At 41.2% G+C, this 25,398-nt stretch overlaps 1 long non-coding RNA gene across 3 annotated transcripts in view; it reads right to left on the bottom strand.

Moving 5' to 3' along the window:
* Positions 1–6,009: 6,009 nt before the first annotated feature.
* LOC111093237 overlaps positions 6,010–25,398 on the bottom strand; it is a 64,173-nt gene continuing 44,784 nt past the window's right edge. For 2 of the 3 annotated variants that reach the window (XR_005353338.1, XR_005353339.1), the window contains 3 exons: positions 13,225–13,367; positions 9,751–9,879; positions 6,010–6,575 (listed from right to left, as the gene is read on the bottom strand). This is a non-coding gene — a long non-coding RNA (uncharacterized LOC111093237). Of the gene's footprint in view, positions 6,576–9,750; positions 9,880–9,976; positions 10,309–13,224; positions 13,368–25,398 lie in introns of those variants that run through there. The other variant, XR_005353340.1, reaches the window with a different exon arrangement.

Raw genomic sequence — 25,398 nt, 5'->3', positions numbered from 1 at the left:
CTCATGTATTCAGAAGCAATTACCTACCCCACAGTTTTTTTTTTTTTTTAAGATTTTATTTATTCATCATAGACATAGAGAGAGAAAGAGAGAATGAGAGAGAGAGAGAGAGAGAGAAAGAGAGAGAGGCAGAGAGGCAGGCAGAGATGCAGGCAGAGGGAGAAGCAGGCTCCATGCTGGGATCCCGACGTGAGACTCGATCCTGGGACTCCAGGATCGCTCCCTGGGCCAAAGGCAGGTGCCAAACCGTTGAGCCACCCAGGGATCTCCCCCTCCACACACACACACACACACACACACACACACACACACAATTCTTTAAATCATCAGTGTTGGAAGTTACAGTTAAATGAAGTAGCCACTTGATTTCCCAAAGTCTTGTCTTTGATAGAATTTTTATCTCAAGATACCACAGGCGATTAACTAATTATAATGCCATTTCAAGCCGCATTTTGCTGGCTAGCCATTTCTACTGCTGATAAGGGCATCACACCATTTAAGCTTAAACAGGGTAGCAGATCAATACAAAAATCCCAGCTTAGAATGAGTGTTTCCTGGGAATCACTCCTGGTACTGAGCACTGTATTGGTCCAAGTCCTTTCAGCGAAACAGACACCCAGGCATTCCACAAAGAGGAGACTGAATCAAGGGAATAGTTTTTTTAAAATATTGGAAGCACAGAAAGGGCAGAACAGGGCTGGCAAGATTACCCAGAACTTGGTAACATTAGGAGTTTGCTGTGAGCACAGATTTCTGAGAAGAAAAGGAGGAGGTGGTGTTCTCAGAGTGCTGGGTGCTGGGAGGCGTGGCACAAGGGGTGTTGACATCTGTCAGAGGGCTGCCCATGGCTGGGATTGCAGAGGAGCATGCACTTGGGGCCGAGGAAAGCATGGAACGCGTGCTCCCTAGCCAGTGCCCGGACCAGGGATGAGGAGCTTCGTGGGTTGTGCTGGGACTGGAGAGGGGAATCCAGCAACTTCCAGAGACCCTGCCAGGGGAGAAGAGAGAAGAGGTGGAGAGAGAAGAAGAAGTGGGAGAAGGAGGCAGGGAGCAGGGGAGAGAGGGAGGGAAGGAGCCTCCCATCGTCCTGCACCAGCAGCCGGTTACTACTAAGGAACAGGGAGCCAGAGGAGGAGGTAGCCTGGGAATAGTCTGTGGTCGCCTAGCCCCAGCCTTATTGAGCCAAGAAGTGACGGGTGGGTGTGGGCTAAGTGACAGATAAAGAACTAGTCCTTTGAGATTTAGATTGACAAACAAGCAAACAGACTAAAAAAAAAAAAGATAGGAACATATCTTTTTGTTACCATCATACCTAGGAACATCCATTATTGGTATTTTGACCCCAAAATGATTTTCAAAAATTTTTTTTGTTTAAATTTAATTAACATATAATGCATTATTGGTTTCAGAGGTAGAGGTCAGTGGTTCATCGGTCTTATATAACACCCAGAACCCATCACATCACATGCCCTCCTCAATGCCTATCACCCGGTTTCCCCATTCCCCACCCCTCCCTCCAGGGACCCTCAGTTTGTTTCCTGGGGTTAAAAATCTGTTATGGTTTGTCTCCCTCTCTGATTTTTGTCTTGTTTTATTTTCTCCTCTCTTCTCCGATGATCCTCGGTTTTGTTTCTTAAATTCTGCATGTAAGTAAGATCATATGATGATTGTCTTCCTCTGACTGACTTATTTTACTTTGCATAATATCTTCTAGTTCCATCTATGTTCTTGCAAATGGCAAGATTTCAGTTTTCTTCATGGTTGACCCCAAAATGATTTCTTGGATGCATTTTTGGTGGACTTATAATAACTTATACACATAAGATAACCTAAAGAACACAGAAGACAATAATTGAAAGACTTAACAACTATAACAAGCTGCAAAGGACTGGTTTCCGAAATGATGAAGTTTCCTGTTATTTGAATACTCGGTGCCTTGGCCAGGATGACTGAAGATGTGGGCGCTCTTCTTAGGTACCTTGTGTTATCCCTGGACCATTATGCTTCAGCTCGCCAGGAAATGTGGAACGACTTTCTGCCTCAGATCTTATGTGGCACTAAGGAACTTTTTAGTACTCTCCGGTCATCCTCTGCTGACTGGTTTGATTAGAAGTTGGAAAATAACGAAGGAAGGAAGTCTGTAGAAGGAAGTAGCATGCATCCGTGCACTCATAAGTAGAATGTCACTGGAAACAGATGGGACCTCACAAGTCTGCATGCGTATACACATGTACGTATATACATATACAAACACAGATATATTCTTTTTGGTAAAAAAAAAAAAAGATAACTAGGATATCCCTCCAAGGAAAAGGTCTCCCTTAGAAAAACACATAGCTTTCTAAGTGGGGAAATCATCCAGCACTGGAGCATGTGGAGCCCCCAATTCTTGAGGTGGCCATCCATCCCAAATCTTCTGGGAAGGATCTACTTTGGAGAAGATACAAACACTGTGCACCTGCTCTGCGGACCACCTCCAAGTTCACGTACCCTCCTCTCCTTAGCAGTGACCTCCTCAGGCCAGGTGTCTTCCTGCTTTGCTGGGGCTATGGTTGGAGCTCCTGATGGATCTCCCCACCTTCAGCGAGACTCCTCCAGTCTTCAGATTGCTGAGAAATGATCATCAGGTCGTCAGATATGATTCAGAATGCGGCTTTTCACCTACCTGCAGGCCCTGCCCTTTGGCACCGCTCAGGGGCTCTTCCTTCTGGCAAGGGTGGTGGGCTCTTTCTCAGCTCCTGTCTGGGTCACTCTGCCCTCCACCCTCTCACTTCCATCTGCCTGGAACACAGGGCTCGTTTTATCCCAGGCCATCCCAGGGTTCTTCCCTCTCCATCACTTCCCTTGAACTCCTATTCTCCACAATTCGTGGAAGCAAAATCCTGGGCACTGAGAGGTGAATTAACTTGCCCGAAGTGGCACAGCTCCCAAGTTGTGAATCCAGGATTGGAACACCTTCTGCAGAGTCCTGACCCGCAGGGGTCCTGGTGTCTTTATGTCTGGGTTGCTAGCACCTCCTCAGTAAATGCTTGATGATTGAAATTCAGTGTCATTTATTAAAGAGGAATGTTGATGACAATTGTGGGGATTGAGAGACTTTCTTGATTTAAGATGGGAGAGGTAGAAAAATCTCTGTGAAGAAAAACAAGTTTTCTGATCCACCAGGCATCTCTTCTAGCGCGGAACACACTCTCAAATTCCTGCTGACAGAAGGACACCTTGTATAGAAAAGATCACATCCGATCCTTTTCAGAGATGGGCGGTGGCCGTTTATGCTCTGTTCTCTGAAGCACTATCACTAATTTATGATAGAATTGGAACGCATTCTCATTAATGCACCGAGACCCCCATGTGACCCCCATGAAAGACCGTATTTTGAGACAGTTCTTGATTTCAAGGTCAGAGAGAGGAAATATAGAATTTGAGGGCCTCTGACCCAACCATAAAATTTCACAGAAACTGGAATTAAAAAATAGATTTAGGGAATGCTAAGAAAAAAATATATAGTCTAACCACTTGTGAAACTGATATTTCATCGTTTCAGTTTTGGCTAATTTTCCAGTTATTACTATTTTCCTGGAGGGCCATAGCACAGTAACATGTTTGGGAAGCTAATCATTTGGGTATATAGTTCTGTTAAAAATGACAACCCCATTCTTTTTTCTACAAAATCTATGTGATAGAATGATGAAGATACGGTCCTAGAATTGGATGAAGAATGAGTTGTCAAGAAAGATTTGATTTTCAAATACACAGAGGTGGTAGCCGACTAAATCAAGGATGGATTTTCTTAGAGGCATGACACAAGAGTGGTAGATCGATGATTGAATCGGGGGAATGAGCACAGATACAGCCTGGGAGAGGGAGTGAGGTCAGTGTGTGTGTTGGGGGTGGGGGGAAGAAGCAGCTGTCATTTTAGAGGCAGGAAGACCAAATTAGTGTATTACCATATGAGCCAAAGGTAGTGTTTTATTTAGCAAGGAGGGAGGGGTGAAGAGTTTGATGTGCCAAAAAAATGTCACAAAATGAAGATCGAGAAAAACCATCATTTGATTTAGGGAGAAGTAGGGCATTCCCTACAGGGCATGGTGGTAAAGTTGCTTTCTGCTTCTCTCCAGGTAAGCCCTGAGAGGCATTTATGATTTAACCTGGCTTATTCAGAATGCTTTTAAAAGCAGAAAAACATATGATTCACCAAGGGCCTGCAATAAATAATAAAGTAGGTAAGCATGTTATAACCAGGGTACTATTCTTGTGCTTTTTATATGAGGGATTGGATGCTTTTCTTGTGTAAAGAAGTGAACGTGGATTGAGCTAGGGAAGTATCATCACGTGTGAAGCTGACATTCTGTTGCTTCAGGTTTGTTGAACTTTAACACTTGTGTAAAATAGTCCCATTAAAAGAGAAGAATGAAAAACAAATATGGTGGCACTTGTTAAATTTTGGAGATGGAGAAAAGTCACCAAATATCTTCATCTATTGATTATACCTGCAGATAGAAGAGGCCCAGGCACACTAATAATGTTGTCATTAATGTGCACCCGCATGCGCACACACACACACACTCCTCAGAGTGCTTTGTCTCAAAAGCACAAGTAACTTACATTAAAAAAAACCAACTTTTAATAAATCAATGTCTCCAGAATGCATCACATTAAAAACCATACTTTTGCTTCTTTAAAGTCGTAATAAAAGAAGCAGCTCCTTATGTTCCTCTCTAGAGTATTCCCAGCTAATGAGCAGCTGGAGGCCTTGCTGGAATTTAATAAACTCATTTTTGTGGAGGCAGCTTGGGCTGCTTCTCTTTGTGACTGACCCAGGCGTTCAGATGTGAATGGTTCATCCTGTTTCCGTCTTGCTTGGAAATTGCTTATCCTGTGGCCTTACCCATCTCACCCAGTTTCTAATTCTTATGCAGTTTATTTGGCTCTCATTGTTTGTACTTGAATTAAAGCTAATAAACACTCTATATCTTTCCTTGTTAATGTGACTGTTATTAATAGTGATGAATAATTTAATTCTGCATAATCAAAATTACCTTTGTAGATGCCACATGAGGCAGTAAAAAGTGGAGAGAGATTTTCTCAATTGGACACACTTGATTATCCTATAGAAGTTCGTTTTTTTATAAAGAAATAATTGGAATACATCTGAATAGCAAATAATTGTCTTATTAAAAAGCACAGCTGGCTAGAGACAAGAAAGAAAATAGTATAAGGGATTCGTGTGAAAATTAACAGTGAATATTGAATTTCCTGGATTTTATTTCCAGATTGCCTGACACGCTGTTTTCTTTTGCTTTCCTTATTTCCCACCTGGGGCTGGTCTTTTCACCGTGGATAGTAGTTTTCTTTTAATCTTGCAGTTAATCAGTTTTGGGGCAGTTTGAATTTTGTGATTATTATAGAGTGGGACAAAATTCAAAAGTAGGCCGAGAGTGAGAGCCTTGAAAAATTTTTTTATCATTGTCTACTACAGTCTCTCTTTGCCCTGAGAGTGGCAGGTTCTGATCTACTGTGATCACCCCAGGACCCAGAAGTAACTGTTGGCCTGAGGTTCTCCACTTTGACATTCTGGGTTCTGGAAGTTGTCACACAAAACTGTCTCCTCATAACGCTTACCTGTCCAGTTTGGTCTTCATGGTGAGCCATAGCAAGTGGTCTTTTAATGTGGTCTGGTGTGACACATGTTACACCCATTTTAGACACACACACACACACACACACACACACACACAAACACCCATTTTAGACAAATACACCTTGAGTTCAAAGAATGACTCAATGGAATCCCAGGCCTTTGGGTCGTGGATAATAAAATGGAATTTTATTCTCTACTTCAAATCACAGCACATCACATTTGTTTGCCAGTGGCTACCCCGTTGGGGAACCCTTTGTGGAGAAATGGGGAGTTCATCTAGCCTTTTATCTTATTGTGCCCCCTTAGCAGAATGTAGTAGCATTTTGGCTCATGTTACTGGCAGAGCAGTAAATGTTTGCTGAAGGAAGTTGAACATACAAATGATAAACCTTTCCAACATTTGAATTATAAATTGGTAGCCTGCTTGGCATGGCTGGTAGTGCCAGCTGGCTTACCTTGAGCCCGTGACACGTGATTGTCTTTTGCCTTCCTTTGAACAAGATATCTTTCAGCTGTCTCCCTTAAAAAGTGAAAATAAATAGCATCCATTCCATCTCGCATGGTAATACATTGTTTTTCTCAGTCAGGGAGTCCTCAGAAACTCACAAGTGAAATGTGGGTGATCAAGGCATTAAACACTGGGCATCACTGTCTGATAGGACCTTTAAGACATTCAACTCAAAGGCCAGCCTGAGGCTGGATTACACGATGCCCTAACTTTTCATTTTTCAGCATCTCCAACATCTTCTTGGCTAACAAGTGAAGTGGTTCCTGTTCGTTGCACCTGATTTTTCTTCCGTAACCCTAGAGCTTGCTTTGAAGGAGAAAGAGTTCTGTGTAGACTGCAGAAGATGAATAGCAGGGCAGGTAGAGACATTGGGATGGAGAGTTCATCGCGAGCTCATTTGCCTGTCGTGTCTGCTCCTTGCTCTTACTGGAGATGGAGAGAAAGTGCATCCCTGTGTCAGATAAACACGCTGGAGTTTCACGTTTAAGGCAGGATATATGTCCCTGAATCAGTGCGATGTGATTATTTGCTAAGTGTTCATGAATACTAAAAAGAAAAGGTAGGGCTGACAAAAAACCGTACCATGACGGTCCCCTGGGGTTGGGCACTGGCGGGGTCTGCATTCCTGCTTTTTGGCCTTCCATTGATCCCTTTCTGAATATGAATAAAATATACTTTGAGATATAGTTTTGGACTAAGGAAAATTAATGCCTGCCTTTGAGAAATCAGACTCCATTATTCTATCCGTCTTTAAGAAATTTAGGAAATCATCCAGAGTGTAATCAGGAGTCCCTCTTTCTTTCCTTCTCTCCAACTCACTCTTAGGTTATTGTTTAGCTCTTTCAAGGGGGCAGAAAACACCCTGGTTTGCCTCAGCTGTGAGTTTCCCACAGACACCACACATACAGGTCAGTGGGTGACTGTAGAGCCAAGAGGTGAATTTGGTTCCTCTGATTTTTATGGGGAGAGTTAGCCTTGCCATGTGGACCATACAAGATCAAAACTCAGACAAGAGAAGATCTAGCGTCTGTTGAGTCTCGCAGAAACAGGAGGTTGTTTAATCCTTTTGTAAAACAGTGGCATTTGAGCGGTCCTCTAACCACTCTTTCTGTGAAGCATAGCTTATTGAATAGGCAACATGTCTTTTGTAGGCATACTAGATCATAACTGAGCAGATTGTTAGGCAGACATGTATGTATTTACATTTACATCTTCAGATATTTATTTATTTTTAAGATTTGATTTATTCATTCATGGGAGATAGAGAAAGAGAGAGGCAGAGACACAGGCAGAGGGAAAAGCAGGCTCCATGCAGGGAGCCTGATGTAGGACTCGATTCCTGGTCTCCAGGATCACGCCCTGGGCAGAAGGCAGAGCCAAACTGAGCCACCCAGGGATCCCCTACATCTTCAGATATTTAAAAATACTCTACTGATGGGGTGCCCGGGTGGCTCGGTCAATTAAGTGTCTGCCCTCAGCTCAGGTCATGATCCTGGGGTCTCGGGATTGAGGCCTGCATAGGTGCATTGGCCTCCCCGCTCAGCACAGAGTCTGCTTCTCCCTCTACCCCTCCCCTGACCATGCCCTCTCCCTCTCTTTCTCAAATAAATAAATAAAAACCTTTAAAAAAAAAAACCCTACTGATTATAAGTCAGGGAAACATATTTCCCTGCTTTGGTGAGGAATTACAGTGATTCAGGCTCTTGGGAAAAATGTGGTAGATGTGCCATAAAATTGATCATGGAGAAGGCATCAGGTGACAGTGTGGAGTATATAACAGCCAAGCATGGGATTCTCATATTTCTACTTAATTGTCTGTGCTGTAGATTAGGATGATTAACTCAGCTCTGCATTGTAGTCGTGGGAGTTATCAGTTAGGGAAGAACCTTCAGGAAAGAACAACGTGACCTCGTCAGCTAGTGCTAAACAGGTGTGGGTTCTTCACTGGGGATGGCGGGCTGGCAGGGGGAGCACCGTGGGGTCTGAAGACCAGGTGTGAAAATCTCACCTCTACCATTTACAACAGGGTGACCAACAGTGTCACCTAACCGCAGATTTTTTTTTTTAGTACAGATACTAATTTGTGACTTGCACTAAAATTCAGTGCTTATGAGGATGAGACAGGGATGTGAGGCAGCTGTGTAACTGGAGGGCACCATGTAAAGGTAGTTATTTTAATCAATTTGAAAGTAACACTCCCCACATTAGAGATAGTAGTGATGTTTCTCTAGCCTGGTTCATTTCTCATCCTCATTGGCGATGATAGATGGGGCCAAGCTCGCATTGGGTAAGGTGACCATTCCCAGCCCTGAATATTCTGGAAAGAGGGTCAGTAAAACTCAATGATTAACAAAAGTTACAAAATCTTTTCCTGTAGTCAAATTTGGTCATGTGTTGTCTTCCAAAATGTAACGAATGCATGCCGTTTCTGTTTCTGGAATTCAGAGACAGTACGATTGCTCCTGTCAATTGTGTTCCCACGCCTCTCTCTTTCTAACAGTCTTCCTTTTATTTTAAACCTCGTTAAAATGTAAACTGAGGCACATGAACAATTTTTAGAATTTATTGAGCAAAAATCATTTTGTATTGGAGAGTGCCAAACTGGCAAGTGGACAGGAGTGCTTCCTTGACAGGAGCGGGGGGGGGGGGGGGGGGGGGGGGCAGCCTTATGTATAGAAGATGCAGAAGCAAAGAAAGGAAATTATTATTGATTGGCTATCACTTAAAGCCTAGTTGGCTCTGTGTAATTGGTTTTCCTTAGGTTCCAATTTCACAACCCGAGGATATACACAGGCTTAGATTTTGGTTCAGTTACTTAGGCTACCTTGGCAATAGGGCCACATCAGTCTCATGGCTCCTCAATTAATTTAACGACCCTAATTAAGTACTACTTTTTATGAAAAAGAGATCTTTCTTCAGTTGTACAGTAAACACTACCCTTAAAAAGTCTCTAGAGAAAGTGTAATCTCCTGGTTTGTATTGTTATCCTTCATACCATGTATATATTGGTGTGATTTGAAGTAGTGGGGTTTGGAGCTGATAGCCAAGAAAGAATTCTTGAGATGTCTTCGGTGCAAAAAAGGTGGTTTTATTAAAGCACGAGGACAGGATCCGTGGGTAGCAAGAGGTATACTGGGGTTATGAGGGTGGCCTATTGTATACTTTCAAGTTGGGAGGAGGTTAGAGAGAGCATAGGTCTCTAAGGAATTTTGGAAGCAAGGTGTCCAGGACCTTGAAAGGGCTAGCGATTGTTAGGAAAAGGTCGTTTATTGCTGTCTAATAAAACCTTAGTCATGAGACCCTTCAGATGTACGTTGGTGGATCATATGCTTTGGGGATGATTGCCAACATGTATCTTGGGGGAAAGAAAGGAAGTTTCGGAATGAATTTTTATATGTTAAAGAAGACCTACAGGATCCTGGGGATTGGGATAATGTTAAGCTGAGATTTCCTCTTGGCCTTAGCAAAGTATTGACGTCTAGGCAGCTGACCTAGAGGAAGGTCACTCTACCTGTTTCAAGGACTTGTTAGTGGGCTGTAAGCAGCAAGGAAATCTAAGTTTTCTCTTTTGCCTTTGTTTCCCACATCATCTGTGACTTACCTCCCGAAGTGAATTGTAAATTCTTTGTAGGCAGAAATATTCGCTGTACTTCAACTGTTAGAATATGATACTGGGAATTGATGGTGACAGGGATGGTCAGATGAGTAAGAAGAGCATCTCTAGTAGGAACTACTTGAGAAAAAAAAATTCAATTGGTCAGAAAGAGTTCACAAACACATTTATTTGATGGAAAAATGTTTTGAAAATCAATTTAAAGTTTGGTGAATTTGGGATCAAGGAAGCAAAGGATTGACTGGAAGCCACTGGTATAGGACCAACAGATTGTAAAGTAAAAAGAAGAAATTTAACTTTTATATTTAGTAAGAGACAAATCAAGGGAGAAATTAGACTAAGAGGTGTCTGGTGGGAGTCTTTCAGTCACCTTGCCATCTGTGTTCAATGTAATATAATGGTTGTATTTCTCATGCAGAAAAACCCAAGAGAATCTTGTCTCCTGCAAACCACATACTGATCTTTCTCTACGAAGGAACCTTCTTCCCACATCAGAATGTTCTCCTTTTTCAGATGGCTGCATTTTTGAAGGGACTGTGTGAGGTCCTGGGAATGAGAGGAATGCAGGATGGCAGCTTTATTTTCTTTCATATTTAAATGGAAGTCTCCTTCTACTTGTTTTCTTACCTCTTCTAACCAAAGTAAAAATAATGCGGACCTTAAAAGACCAAATGCTTTAGAATTACAGCTTTCATTCTGACTGTCCTTAATGGAACTAACTCTTCTCATGTGTCCCTCTCATTCTCCCAAGTTTTTCAGACAATACCAAGAAAATTTGCTTTTTCAGGCTATAGAGTTGTGTTACATAAAAATGAAATTACTGACATTATCCCTTCTCTTTATCCTTTTATGTTCCTGTTTTATGTTGTCTTACTGTTTTCTGTTCCTGTGGAATTTTCCATTATACTGAGTTTAAAAATAGTACAGTTTCTTAGAATCCAGTCAAAAATGGCCATTGTTCATGACCACTCAGCCTCAGGCCACTGAGAAGAGATTAGAAGGTGTGTAAATTCATTTCACAGACCACAAAACAATATTCAATCACATTGGCTTCTGTAGACTCACTATTTTAGGAATTATTAACAAATGAATAAAAGGAAAAAATTCTTTCGTCTTCCTATCCATTTGATCTGCTTTAGCATCCTGCATTGCCCCCATCTTATTGGCTTTCCTAATTTAAATGCACAGACATAAAAAGCAGACTTTCAAAGATCTGAACAGCGATTCTTAGAGGTGCTAATAATAGAGACTCTAGGGTCTCTACTTTGTGTATGAGCTTGGACATACAGTGGGTCTTTTGTACAATTTTCTTCCCATCTTTGAGGAGAAATTAAGTATTTTAAGTTTCGCTGAGAATAAGTGTAATATGTATAGACGTTAATGAACAAAATTCAACCTATTTGAAGATCTAATTGGTTTTATGGAAACATTCATGAATGGGGCAACATCCCATCCAGCTAACAGAGGGCGGCTCCAAGAAGTTGTACAAAATGGGAGGTTTTTGTAGGAGAAGGTTGGGGTGAGAAAGTTATTAGCAAAAGAAAAGGATTGTTCCAGACAAGGTGGTTTACTCCTAGGGGAAGAAGAGGGGGTCTTATCAGCAGACTGCCTCATCTTCCTTTGGGGGTTGGGGAGGGCCCACATGGCAGGCTCATTTTAACTGATAAGAAATTCTTGGTTTTTTGTTTTTTTTTTTTTTTTTTTTTTTTTTTTTCGAAATTCTTGGTTTGTTAAGACTGTATTTCTGGGGAAGGTTGCAACTGCAATTAGCTTAACTTAAGGCCAGTTTGGGGACTCAGTCTTAGAGATGCCATCTATGGTTTTCTTTTAAACACAGAGTATTAAGTATAAAACAGAGAAGTAGTAAGACAGAGCAGAAAGAAATCTATATACTAGAGGGAATTAAGTTATTGGTTGGACTTGGGATGTGTCATTATTTGCTGAATTATGTCAGCAAAATTATTTCCTGAACATGAATATCATCTTTCATAGTAAAACCTTACTGTTTTGTGAAGAGAGAAGATTTCAGAGTATAAATGCTCTGATCCCAGTGACTCCATTTGCTTTGGTTCATTGCTGTGTCTTTGGCATCCTAACCAGTGCCAGGTACACAGTAGGTGATGAATAAATGTTTCTCGATTAAAGGAGTGAATGAAAATGGAAAGAAGATGCTATTCTACAAATAGGTTTTTTTTTGTTTGTTTGTATTTTTTTGTTTTTTTAATAAGGCTGGTTAAACGGAGTTCTTGGATAGGAGGCTAATTCAAATGTTTGGTCATTTTGACTCTTGTTTTAGGCAGCAAAAAGCCCAGGCAAGCATCTAAGCAAGCACCTAAGAAAAAGCCTAAGTAGTTCTACAGACTAGTTGACATTGGCTTGAGTCCAAGAGCGATTCTTAATGCCCCACTTTACTGTGTTCCATGAAATTTTGTTTTACAGTAGCTTCTAGGAATTTAAATGTTTCTTCCTAAGTATTATATAATATAGACCTAAAGGTTGAAGACACAGGTGTTTTACTCAACTATGCTCATGATGCTTTGGGCAGCTTCACACAAGACTGTAGAATGTATAACTTCCCTTCAGTTCATCATGCTTTAACTGAAAAGATACCATTTTCCTGGCCTGTGAAAAATAGTTTTCTCTGTTGGTCTTTATGTGGATCAGTGCTGCCCAGTGGATGTCTGCTGTCTAGTATCGTGGCCACAAGCCACATGTGGCTTTTGAGCCGTAGTGCAACCAAAGAACTAAATTTCGAATTGATTTACTTGAACTAGTTAGAATTAAAAATATATATATTTATTTGAGAGAGAGAGAGAGCGAGAGAGCACAAGTAGAGGTAGGGGGGTGAGAAGCAGGCTCCCTGCTGAGCAGGGAGCCCTATGTGGGGCTCCATCCCAGAACCCTGGGATCCTGACTGGAGCCAAAGGCAGACACTTAACCAACTGAACACCCCATGTGCCCCCAAACTGGTTAGAATTTAAATTTAAATAGCCACACTGGACAGTGTAGTTGTAAATTGTAGCCTAAGAGTTCTTTAGCGGAAAGAGCACAGGCTTGGAATCAGATAGAGTTTGAATCCAGACCTGCTGTTTGTAGGTTACTGGAATTTTGCCAAATCAGTGCAATTAATAATAGTGTTTGAGGGGAGTATGAGAATTAATGAATATACTGATATCATTTATATACATTAGATAGGTAGATAAATATAGATAGATAGAGTGACTAATGTATATTAGGCCAACAATGATCATTAAAATTCTCTTGTTTTCTGGGTCTTATAGAGATAATAATAATTAGTTTGTTAAGAAATTACTTTGGGACAGACGCCATGCAGAGCACCTTACATGCTGTATAGGTAAGCAAAGTGACCAGGGCAGTATGTGATGTGGCCTGAATTCGAGCTCGAGGCTGAAGGCCAACCTAACACGTTTATGTATCTAATGTATACATTTATTTCCTTACCCCAGTTTTGCCATCTGTCTCTTTGAGTCTGGGAAGAATGGCTCATACTTCTGTTCAGTCTCCTTCAGCAGAGAACCTTGAATTTAATAGGGGCTCGGCCTGTGTGTATTTATGGTTTGGTTGGCCCATGTCCTACTGAAGGCCTGAGCAAGTAAAAGAAAGATAGCATGTTAGGGGTGGCATAGTCACTCTCCATAAAGTCTTAGCAAACAGGTCTCTTTTTCAGTTGCTTCTAAAGCTAAGAGAATCCCAAAGTGCTTCGTGATGGGCAGTTGTTACGCAAATGTCTTGGAAAACTGGCAGCTAGACCTTTGTATCACCTGCAGTGAGAGGCTTCATCTTGGTCAGAAAGCAGTATATGGACCTTATCTAAGAAAAAGCCTCAGCGGATATTTTGGGTTTATCAATTTGCAAAGACATTTCAGAACGTCAGTATCATTGCCTACAGTCCTTGGCTACCGAAGTTTATTGTTATTTTTTTTAAAAAAAACATAGATTTTTAGTTATTTTCTTGTCTTTGGTTCCTCATGTGATAAATAACAAGGGCTCTGAAACATAGACGGAGGCCCAAAGCCTGACAGTTGTAGAAGAGTGGGAAATTCGGTTCTCCTCCCTCAGAAGGAGCAAATGATACTTTACCAACTCACAGGACACTGAGAGGTATGGACGTAGTTTTAGGAAACATGGGTAGAAATAAGGGGAGCCCACACTGACCCCGATTCTGGCTGGGTTACCTAGGGGAGTGGATTTTGACTCCACCCTTACTGTGGGCTCCCTCCTCTGTAGAGGACCCCAGTGTCTATTCTACACAATGCACAGAGTGTGAGCACAGCTGTTCTAAGATAGATAGGGCTGCTCTTTGCAGCTGGTTGGATGTTTGCCACCTGCCCTGCCCTCTGCTCCCATCTTTAACTCTGGGACCAGGACAGTCTGGGCCCTTACCTGATGTTTATGCTCATAGGGGGACCTCCACTAGCATCTAGTAGAGTAAGATTTACCTCTCTGATAAGAACAATTTCAAAAAATGGACAAATGAAACTATATTTGGCCTCTCTTTCTCAACATGAAACTGCGCTGGATGCCCTATTGCTATTGAGGATAAAAAGGAGACAAGGCATTCCCATCAAAATGGATGTGGTCTCAATTGGTGAGTGGTCCTTCGCTGTCCAAGAGTGACTTAAGATCAATTACTCCGAAAACCTAGTCATTATTTTTGGCAGACATTCTTTAAATATAATTGGCATATAGCAGAAATCCTATTTAACTCATTTAGTTACTTGTATTACATTTTTTATCCAACTTATCTTGGAAGTGCCCCAAGAAGTTACTGTCATTAAAATTTGTTGTCCTATGGGTACAATACTGAAAACTTTTAAATTGTTTAAATGGGTAATTTGCAATATCTGCTTTAAAAACCCTCCAGGATAAAAGACTTATTTACAAGCTGTATAGTGCAGAACTTTGATACCTTTTGATTGAGCAGACTTGCATGGACGTGTTGGTGAGAACACATGACCATTTCTGTCACCTTTCCCTTTGCCTGTCTCCAAGAATCAGTCATAGAATTTTCTATTTAAGCATAAATCCTTAGTTTTTATTAGAGGATTAAAACCCCAGTCCTTTTCTTTGTTTATGCATGAAATAAATCAATCTGTCCTTAATTGGCAGTGTAGATTATCTGCAAGTTCTTCCAAAGACCTTTAACTCTTAAGCTGTAGAAACTCAGCATAGGCATCAGTTTAGAACATTTCTTTGAGATTACGTGAAGTACATGCAATCATCTATTCTTGCTGTTCTAAATTTTAGTCTTAGACCAAGTCAGATCACTAGAGAACCATGTTAGGCAAACAGATGACAGCTTTGGCCTTTAAAACAAAATTTACATGTACAGTTTTTCCTTTGTTTTATATACGTGGCCCATGTATGTTGTCAGAGAACTGTTATTTGGACATTTATGGGAGGGCTGATGTGGAGAATGTTGACCTCCACTTATGATGCAGTGTGTCCTTCATGGGAACCCACGGCCCAGACATCTCACAGGTCTTGGTACCAGAGAAAAACTGAACTTGTGAACCTTTTTTTCTCTTGACCATTGTTAGTGAAGCCATTTTTCCCAGACTATATTCTGCAAAGCCCTTGTCATAGGAAGGCCCCTCACTGGAGCATGAAGAGAAGTTTCCCGGGTCTCTACCAGGCTGACCTCTCAGGATGTCAGCACACCGACGGCCAAGAGACAAATGTAGATTTGTTTTAATCCCGCATTTGCCAGTATTTCTCACACCGAGTGTGTCTGTGTGACATTGCAGTTGTGACCTATCAGAAGAGCATTAAATAGATGCCAGTTTGAGGAATACTGTTACACTCTCATGACTTTCTTCTCTGTTTTGGTTGACAGGAGGCTTGGGGTAAAATCTGCAAATTCCTAACCTTCAATTTCCCATCTCTGGCCTGGCCAAGGTGGCCAGAGACAGCGTGGTGAAGCCTCCCATCCGCTGGGCCTTGCTGCCTTTGTGAGCTGTGCACAGGGCTCCCGCTGCCCGCCACCCCCCTCCCCCCTGCTTTACGCTCCCTTTCTCTGTGGCCCAGGCATCAGGCCCTGCCTTAGTTTTCTCATTTATTTCAACTACTTACCTCTTTCTGTCCTGGGCATCTTACTGACTTTTGCCCTTGTTTTGGTTCAGATCTTCCAAACACCCAATAGTGAAGGCAGATCCGTAGGCCGTGTCCCTCTACCACACATCTTCTCCCGTTTCTGTGGCTGAAAACTCAGTCTCGTGCAGTGAGCCCCACACATGCGATCCCCAGCACACACTCGGATATTGCTCCTTTTTATGACCTTTATTCCCACCACCTTGTTTTCCTCCCTTCATTTCTCTTCTCTTCACATTGCCAACTTCTTTATTCATTATTCTGTCTTCTGCACAGTTCTGCAAGCTGGCCCAGGTCCTTTACGCAATGAGATGATGGTATAAACTTGAAAACGAATAGGTTGCTCCCTTTCCAACACCGGAGGAAGCCAGCCAGATGGAAGTGGGGGTGACAACATGGATGGGTCATGGGGAGGAATGTTGGAGAGTCCTTTTGGAGGCTGGGAGATGCCAGGTAAAGCTCAGTGAGCACATGCCTCTTTCAGACACTCGCCTTCCTGGCCTGATGGACCTCAGTGGAAATCTCAGCTCCCACCCCTACTGGTTGTGCCATCTGGGTCAGGGTCTTGGGAGAGAAACCCTATGAATTGTCAGCGCCTTCCAAAATGTGCGGATCTGGAATGCTGGGCTGCAGAAGCACGTAGGCCGCGAATCTGTCTTCCAAGCACCTGCTTGTAGCTCACATGTGCTGCCGTGGCCGTGTGACTTTCTGGTCTCGGCTGCGCACACAGCAGCTACTCTGGCGACTGGCTGTGTCTGGGGAGGAATGCCTCGTGTGCTTATTACTTCATTGATCAGAATTCTTCCAACTGAAGTCAAATGACCTGCACTCATCCTGGCTGCTTCCTGGGTATTCCTGAATGACACAGTGGAATGATGCATTGAGAACCAGCGTTTAATTATTGAACAGGGCCTGCCTCTGAACTGTTTGATGAAAAGAAACACCACAGACGCACTTTCTGACCCTGGTGCCGCATCCTTTCTTTCATGCCTCGATTTGTCAACATTGATTTGTCTTTTTCAAAACCGAACTAGAGAATTTCATAAAAATTTCATTTGTCTTGCGTTAGAACAAACACACCTCACTTATTGGATTGAGGTCGCCTCCTTTTGCCTCCCGGATTCATCCTAACATCACTACCAATTTGACGTTTCTGAAATACATCTTTCAGCTTGTCTGTTGTGGCCAGAGACCCTTCCGAACTCCGGGTATCTACAGGTTAAAATCTAAACACATGATTTTTTTTTTTTTTTTCAGGCTTTCTAAGCTTTGACAGTTTAGATCCAGTTTCTGGTTGTAGCTTTATTTTCTGTTAGTGCTTCCATTCCACGATCCATTAGCTCCAATGACACTAGCTTTTTTAAGTTTCCATTTTAAGATTTTGATTAGAATGGGTACCAGTACATTTCCCAATGTGTGCCATAATGATGCTGACAGTAGCGGCTGTAGTGGTATCAGAAGTAGTGAAAGTGATGGAAACCACACTCAAGTGTTCCAATCTTATGCCTTTTTTTTGTCTCCCGGGCCTTTGTCTTTTATCTTCTTTTCACACCTTTTCTCATCTATCCTAACATCATTTCAAGCTCTTCTCAGGTCACTCCTCCCTCTTAAGGCTCCTCAACCTAGAAAATAAGCTAGAATAAGCTCTCTTCTGAGCTACTATGATTCTTACTTGGCAACCATTGCTTAGCACACCATTGCAACGGTGTCAACTAGCTGCCTTTTTTCAGGTGTGTTTAGAAAGTCCTTAGGTTGAAGGAGAGACTTATACACTTTCCTTACAGGTGAAGGGCATCTACTTCAAATCCTTTGTGAGATGTAGGTGATTCTATATAGAAAATTAAATTCCGGTCTACTCAATATGTACGTGTGGACACACTCATACACAGGAACAATAAACTAGAGAAGCAAAAACACTTGCAAGCAAATGGCAGGTGGTGATTCTTCACCTTTCTATAATTTCTTTCATTTCCCTCCTCCATCCCTCCCTCCTTCTCTCGCTCTCTCTCTCTTTCCTTCTTTCTTCTCTCTCTCTGTGGTGCTACGTCATCCTGACCAGATACAGTGAAATGAGGACTGTGAACTGAGTTGATTAATTGCCAGTTTAGCATTTAATTTATTATCTACTGTTAACTTATAAGAGGTACAATTTGTGTGGAAGAAAATTGAGCAAGATTTTAAAAAAGATTTTAGAAGAGATACATACTTGATCTTATGCTTCCTTGATATGTTCTGATACAGTCCTACAAGTACCCTACTGATGATTATAGTAGAACTGATGATGAAACAGGAATGCAAACATAAAAACTTTGAGTGGACAATTTGATAATTTTTACTCAAATTGCAGTAAAATAAAGAGAAACTTGTTGTCTTCCAATTGTTTGGCTCTAATTTTCCCTGGAAAGATCTTTTTCCAAGGGAAGCTGAGGATTTCTGGGAATAGTGTGAAAGAAGCCCTGGCATTGAGTGTGGTGTGGACTACAGGGAGGTTGGCTGCATCAGCATTAATGCCCTCTCTCAGGCTCCAGCTACACCTATGCATCATTAATTTTTGAGAAATAGGGATCTCACCTTGGGATCTAACCTACTTTTGGTTTATGGACAATTCCTAAATGGAATTGTTAAAATAAGTGTTGCCTAATTATAACAATACATTTGTTTTCCTTGACCATCTTTGGTTTTGACTTCTTTTTACTTGTTATAATATAATTATTTAGGGATGGATGATTGGCTTGTTTTATGTGCCGGATGTGTTGTGTACTGATTAAGCTAAAAAGTATTCGCCTATGCCCACAGGCCACTAATGAAATGAGAATCAGCGTAGAAACCTAATCAATCAATGCTTTGCAAGGATTCCATTTTCTCTAGTCACATAGGATGGATGAATCGGAGCGGGGGGTGAAGGGGGAGACTCATGGTACTTTGGTGTTTTTGCTGAGTTTTATGACACCAGTTGTGGCCTGAAAACCCTCCAGACACCATGATTTCTGTGTGTGATGTTCTGCACCCTGCATTCATTCTGTGCCATTGTACTTTGGCTCAATGGAGGGCAAATCAGTGGGGTTTACATGTAATTTCAGTTGAGCCTGGAATGTGGGGCCAAGAGCTAGAGAAGGATTTGTGTGTAATCTCCGCTGATTATTTTCTAATTGTGTAATTATTACGTTTTCAGTTAAGTCATTCATTAAATGCATTTTATGGAGATTAATGCTAGTGAGTGGGGCTTTGGAATCTTTGGAACTCTTCTTTTGTGAGTGGACAAGATCCTCCCTCCTTTCCTTCCTTCCTCCCTCCCTTCCTTCCTTCCTTCCTTCCTTCCTTCCTTCCTTCCTTCCTTCCTTCCTTCCTTCCTTCCTTCCTTCCTTCCTTCCTTCCTTCGTCCCCTCCTCCTTCCCTTCCTTCTTCTCCTTTGTTGGCTTCCTGATTAACCTAGAAGCAATCCAGGTGAAGCCAGTTCCAGACTTCTTGAGCTAACCGCCATGAAGAAGAAATGCAATAATAGTGGCATATCCCCATACTTTTTACATCCCAAAACACTTGATTTTTTTTCTCCTTTGTGAAAGATTTCAGTTTTTTGAATCCCTGAACATATTTGTTTGTGTTTTTTAAAGAGACGCTTAAAACTTTCAGACTTGTGGGGATCCCTGGGTGGCTCAGCGGTTTGGTGCCTGTCTTCAGCCCAGGGTGTGATCCTGGAGTCCCGATTGAGTCCCACATCGGGCTCCCTGCATGGTGCCTGCTTCTCCCTCTGCCTGTCTCTCTCTCTCTCTTTCTCTCTGTCTCTCATGAATAAATTAAATCTTTAAAAAAAACCTTTCAGACTTGTATGAAATCTAGTGTATGAGATGATAGTAATTATGGGAGGAAATTGGGAAAAGAAAACAAAGGAGAGGGATCCCTGGGTGGCGCAGCGGTTTGGCGCCTGCCTTTGGCCCAGGGCGTGATCCTGGAGACCCGGGATCGAGTCCCACATCGGGCTCCCGGTGTATGGAGCCTGCTTCTCCCTCTGCCTGTGTCTCTGCGCCTCTCTCTCTCTCTCTCTGTGACTATCATAAATAAATAAAAATTAAAAAAAAAAAAAAGAAAAGAAAACAAAGGAGATAATGTAGATTTTAGAGTAGATCACATGTAGGCATACACACACATGCACATTTGTGCACACATTTTACAAGCAGCCTTAGAAGAAGGAATGGTGATCTAGACATGAATTTGGAGTCACAGTTCTTTGCTGGCATTGGCATGAGACTAAGGAGGGAGAAATGACGCTTTTACCAAGTACAATAGGGCAGGACTTGGGAAACCAGTCACCCAGGCATGCTGAATTTCCTTCCTTAGATGTGATGTACACAATATGTTAATTTGAGTTACCTAAATCTTTCTCTAAAGTTATCAAGTGACTTGGCATAATCAGACATGATTAAATAGGGAAACTAGAAAATATATGCATTCCTTCTTTAAAGAAGAATGCACAAAACTGAACCTTGCTTCTCAATATGCCTGAATGCACATCCAGGCACTGGTTTCATGTCAGAACGGGTGTTTGCTCGCAGGGGCAATCTCAGAACTCAGGGTCATGTTTCCATCTGGAGGGCTGTGTATTTGGGTAACACTTCTGCGTCCCTCTGCCCCCTCAATCACTTCTTCCCAGTAGAGGGGAACATGACACTTCTCTGGTTGGTAAAATGAAGGAATCAGACAAGCTTGGCTCAGCCCTGCTGACTTCCTGTTTTTACTCCCACACCTGCCCTGGATTAGCCGTCCATCTAAAGGATGTGTTCTCCTCTGGAGCCAATTGGCTGAAGTTCAAATCTTACTTCTGCTAATGACTACCGATGTGATCTTGGGGACATTTCTTAAATTTGGGGTGTCTCACTTTGTTTTGTCTTTCTAGTTTGAAAGTACATAATAGAATAGATTGCCTCCTTGGATGTTGTGTGGAAGAGCCTTTAATTGGTTGAAGATAATGGAGAATTTTGGGGAGATAAACAGATTAAGCACTGTATACCCTACCCCTCACCTTCAGAGAAAGCCAACAAATTCTGAAGTATGTGTTTTGTTGGAGACTGAAATTAAAGTTGGGGTGTTGTATATACCAAAAATGATGCCTGGCACCTAACAGACACTTGACAAATATTTGTTGAATGAGGCCTTTATTAAAAGAAGGAATGAATATTTTGAAATTTTGTCAGGTAATTCTGCTAAATATTCCCTCACCCCCACAGCACACACGCATGCGCACATATGTGTGTGCAAACACTTCACTTATGCACTCATTCATATCACCTGTAGAGATTCCTTGTAAATTTTACTTTTTTGGGGGCTGATTCTTATTGAATTGTCTGTGATGCATATGCTTTCTAAGGATAGTAGGCTAGATTTTTTTTCCATTTATAAGCATTGTTAAGAATATATTTATTTTGCACTAATTTAAAAAGTCGTATTTACAAACCATCAGCATTTTCTGAGTGTATTTGACAGATTACACCACTTGCTTCATGATCCAAATATAGTCTGCTTAATAGGTAGCAATGTCTTATACAATCACTGTTGAGTCATACACTCCAAAGGGAGGGAATGACTCATGGGAAGTGTGTCTCATACCGGGAAAGAAAAAGCTGGGACACAATCATCAATTTCTTACTTCTTTTATAATCATGGATTTTTAAAAGCTTCAAACTCAAAATCTAAAGTTGTCTTTCTCCATTTTATATTCATTAATACAGTATATTATGGCCAGATACAGGTAACTATAGATCCTCAGAATATTATCATCTAGGCTAATTATTATCAAGCAATCGATTTTTCCTTAGGTTTGTATTGGAGAAACCGCATAGTAGCTTGATGAGGGTTCTTATCACTCATTACAAATTTGCTTTAGTTATACTACTGCCTTTTTAATTCAACGTTGAAAATACATAGTATGATGGAGATTTTCTACTTGGATGTAATGTGGAATGATGAAATAATAGTCTTTCAGTAGTTGAAGAATATAGAGGTTTTAAGAGAGTTAAACTCAAAATGATATAGGAGTCCACATCTTGGATTAAAAAAATACAGGTTATTTACTTGCTGCTTGTAATTAGATCATGTAGTTTGTAAAAAGTAATGTTTAGTTTTATGGTAAAATAGAAAAAAGAAGTGAAATTTACTTAGTATTTTCTTCCTAATGGAAGACTGGTGTTACATGTTTTTTTTATTTTTTTTATACTCAGAGGTAAATGCAGTGCTTCTAAGGGGCTCACAGAGCTCCCAGTACTGTGATAGGTGCCTGGTGAGCATTGGCTAATTTAATTTTCGCAACAACCTGGTGACTATGTTCACCCTGGTTTTTTAAATGGAAGAAAAAAAAAGTATTCAATAAATAAATCCAAAAGCATGATATCTCCAATAGAAATAAATTCTATGAAACATTTTGCTGTAATAGATTTATGACATTTGGGAAGAAAATCTCAGTAGGATTTTGGGAATCCCAAATTTGCACATACATCTTCCCATAAAATACAAGCACAGTGGTCTGCTGATGATAGCAAAGCTCATTGGGGAGGCATGGGGTATCAGAGGTGGGCATGGCTCACCTGCTAACAGCCACACCCATGTTCATATACCCACAAGACCATGCACAGGGGTGCGGTTCCAGGGAGGGCACCAGAAATATGACAAGTCAAGGCCCTTCATTTGTGGAGAGCTGAGATTATGTATATTAAATTTAAGAATGCCCATGTATTCCTTATAATCTCTTTCCGTGCTTGTTTTTATGTATTTGAATAATGCACTATATACAGATATGTATCCTGCTTTTCCCCTTAAATTATCAAAGTATTGCCCATGTCATTAGAAGAATTAAAATTCCTTATAACATCAAGTATGGATTTGATTATATTAAGGAACTACTTACCATTTATATTTTAAGTGTAATAGTGATACTGCAATATTTTAAGACTCCTTATCTTGGAATGACATACTCCATAATTTATGGATGGAATGATATGAATGTGAGGATTTTGCTTCTAAATATGTTTGGGGGGTAGAGTTAGGGGGAGTACAGATGAAGTCAATTCGGTAGTGTATTGATAATTGTTGCAACTTGGTGATGGGAACTTGGGAATTCATTATACATACCATTCTCTGTATTTTTTGCCCATTTAAGCAGTTCCATGATAAAAAGTTAAAATTTTTTACAAATCTAATTTCTTAAATCTTTATGATGTTCACAATATGGATATATTTTAATTTTTTAATCATTTATTATTTGGGCACATTTCCTGATTTATCTGATTTTTCATGATCATATATGATACAACAGTCAACATTTTTTCCCCAACATTTCTTTGTGCATGAAATTTCATCCACATCTAAATTTCTTTCCTTGGGAGAGATTTGCACGTGTCATATTACTGCATCAATGAGTGTAGTCATTTAAATGTGATATGCCATTTGTTTTCAGGTAGATTGAATATATTTGCCATTCTTAAACTATCAGCATTACATGCCATCCTTTAAAAATATATCTTCAATTGATATTTTATTAAAAATATTGGAAGAATATGTATTTCCTAAAATAGGTATTTGAATAATATACAGACATTTATGCTGATAGCAGAAAATATGGAAACTACAGAACAGTCACCACTCTACTAGAGAATCACTGGTGAAATGTGATGATGTTTCATAACAATCTTTTTTCAAAATATTTTGAAATATTCTCTGCTGTTCAGTTATAATGATAGCTGGAGGCATTATATAACTTTATTTTGTAACTTTTTTTTCAGTACAGATGTGAAAAGTTTCACATCTATTATTTACTATTGCAATGTCAAATAAAGTTAGTTAGGAAGAAGTTTCAGAGAAAAAGATAAATTGGGAAAAGACCATAGTCACCGAGTTGGAAAGTGACATGGGGAGTTCTTGCCATATTGCAGCAGTTAGAATGGAAATGTAACATCAGGGTTTCAAAGCCAACTCTCAAATGCATGTCTTCACTTTCCCTTCTTTATGGCCAAATGAAGACCTCATTTGAGATTTATAGGTAGGGCAGCCTTTTCCTGAGCATACGAGATTCCTCAGAAAAGGGTCTTAAAGTCCTATCTTCACCTTGGGATTGGGTTGTCCCTGGATGTTCCTGGTCTCTCCATCTTGTACTTCCCTGAGGGATGACTGTGGAACCTGTTACACCCTCTTCTTGAGATACTGTTTGCTTCCATTTTATAAAGTTATAAAGGCAATATATACTCTTGGAAAAAAATTCCTACAGAACCAAGGAGTGTCATAGGAACAAAGTTTATACACAGTTTTTTAGACTACTTTCCCTTAGTTTTGTACAATTGGCAAGTTTTCTGGGTCATTAAAATACCATTATTAGGGTTGTAAGAGACACAGCCACATCTTGGGCATGTCCCACCGCTGGTTTGATATCCCAGGATATTGCCACATTGGGGTGATGTACTTGCTGCCATAGGGTGAGCAGCCTTTGCCGACTGGCCAGACTCTGCTCCCCTTGCAGCCTCCTACACTCAGCAACCCTGAGTCTGTTTTTCCCTAGTCACTTTAGAACTTGATAAAGTGGGCAGCCTGGGTGGCTCAGCAGTTTAGCGCTGCCTTCAGCCCAGGGCATGATCCTGGAGACCAGGGATCCAGTCCCACATCAGTCTCCCTGCATGGAGCCTGCTTCTCCCTCTGCCTGTGTCTCTGCTTCTCTCTCTCTGTGTGTCTCTCATGAATCAATAAAATATTTTTAAAAAAAGAACTTGATAAAGCAATGCATAATGGGTTGTGGTCTGGCTTCCCAACGAATAAAATTGGAGCTACAACCTGGATCCCTGAGTGAGCTCACTCCCCATGGAAAGAGTTTTGGCTAATGAGAGGAAAAGACCTTGGTGAGAGACCTGGGCAGAATGGTTCTCCCCATTGCTTGCTTCTTTGCCTTCCCTCCTACCATGGACTTGCATCTCCTTAAATACAGCATCAGCATTTATGTAGTCATTGCCTCAGACCTGGCTTCCAGGAGAATAGGAGCTCAGGCAGAGAATTAGCCAGGTGAAGAGGGGGTTAACGTGTGTCAGGGAGGAGACAAAGGATGTCTAAAGCTTTGCGGGTCGGGGAGCATGGTAGGTTAAAAAGGTTTGGCAAATGTGGAGAGAGAAAGAGGAGAGATGCCTGATGTAAACTGGGGTGGGTGAGGGTGGTGGGCAAGGACATTGAAGGCAGTGTAGACCACAGGAAGCAGTTTTGTCCTGATCCTAAGAGCAATAGCAATCCACTACTGGGTTTTTGGCTGGAAAGAAGTGGGATGGGATGGGGTAGTAAAGTCCCATTTGAATTTGTAAAGAGCGCTCTGGCTCTGTTGGGTAGAGTAGATGGAAGCAGGGCTGCACTGTTGGCTGATGCGTAAGGCAGTGCCTGCAGATTGCAGGACAAGGATGACCTTAGCTCAGACTACCATGGAGAAGAGGGCAGATCTGAGAGTCATTTGAGAGACAAAACAGTTAGGACTGGTAATAGCTGGGATGTGTAACCTGAGGCACCAGA

The sequence above is a fragment of the Canis lupus genome, chromosome 1 (genome assembly GCF_011100685.1).
Source record: "Canis lupus familiaris isolate Mischka breed German Shepherd chromosome 1, alternate assembly UU_Cfam_GSD_1.0, whole genome shotgun sequence".
Classification (NCBI taxonomy): Eukaryota; Metazoa; Chordata; class Mammalia; order Carnivora; family Canidae; genus Canis; species Canis lupus.
This window is presented reverse-complemented; position numbering and strand designations above follow the sequence as displayed.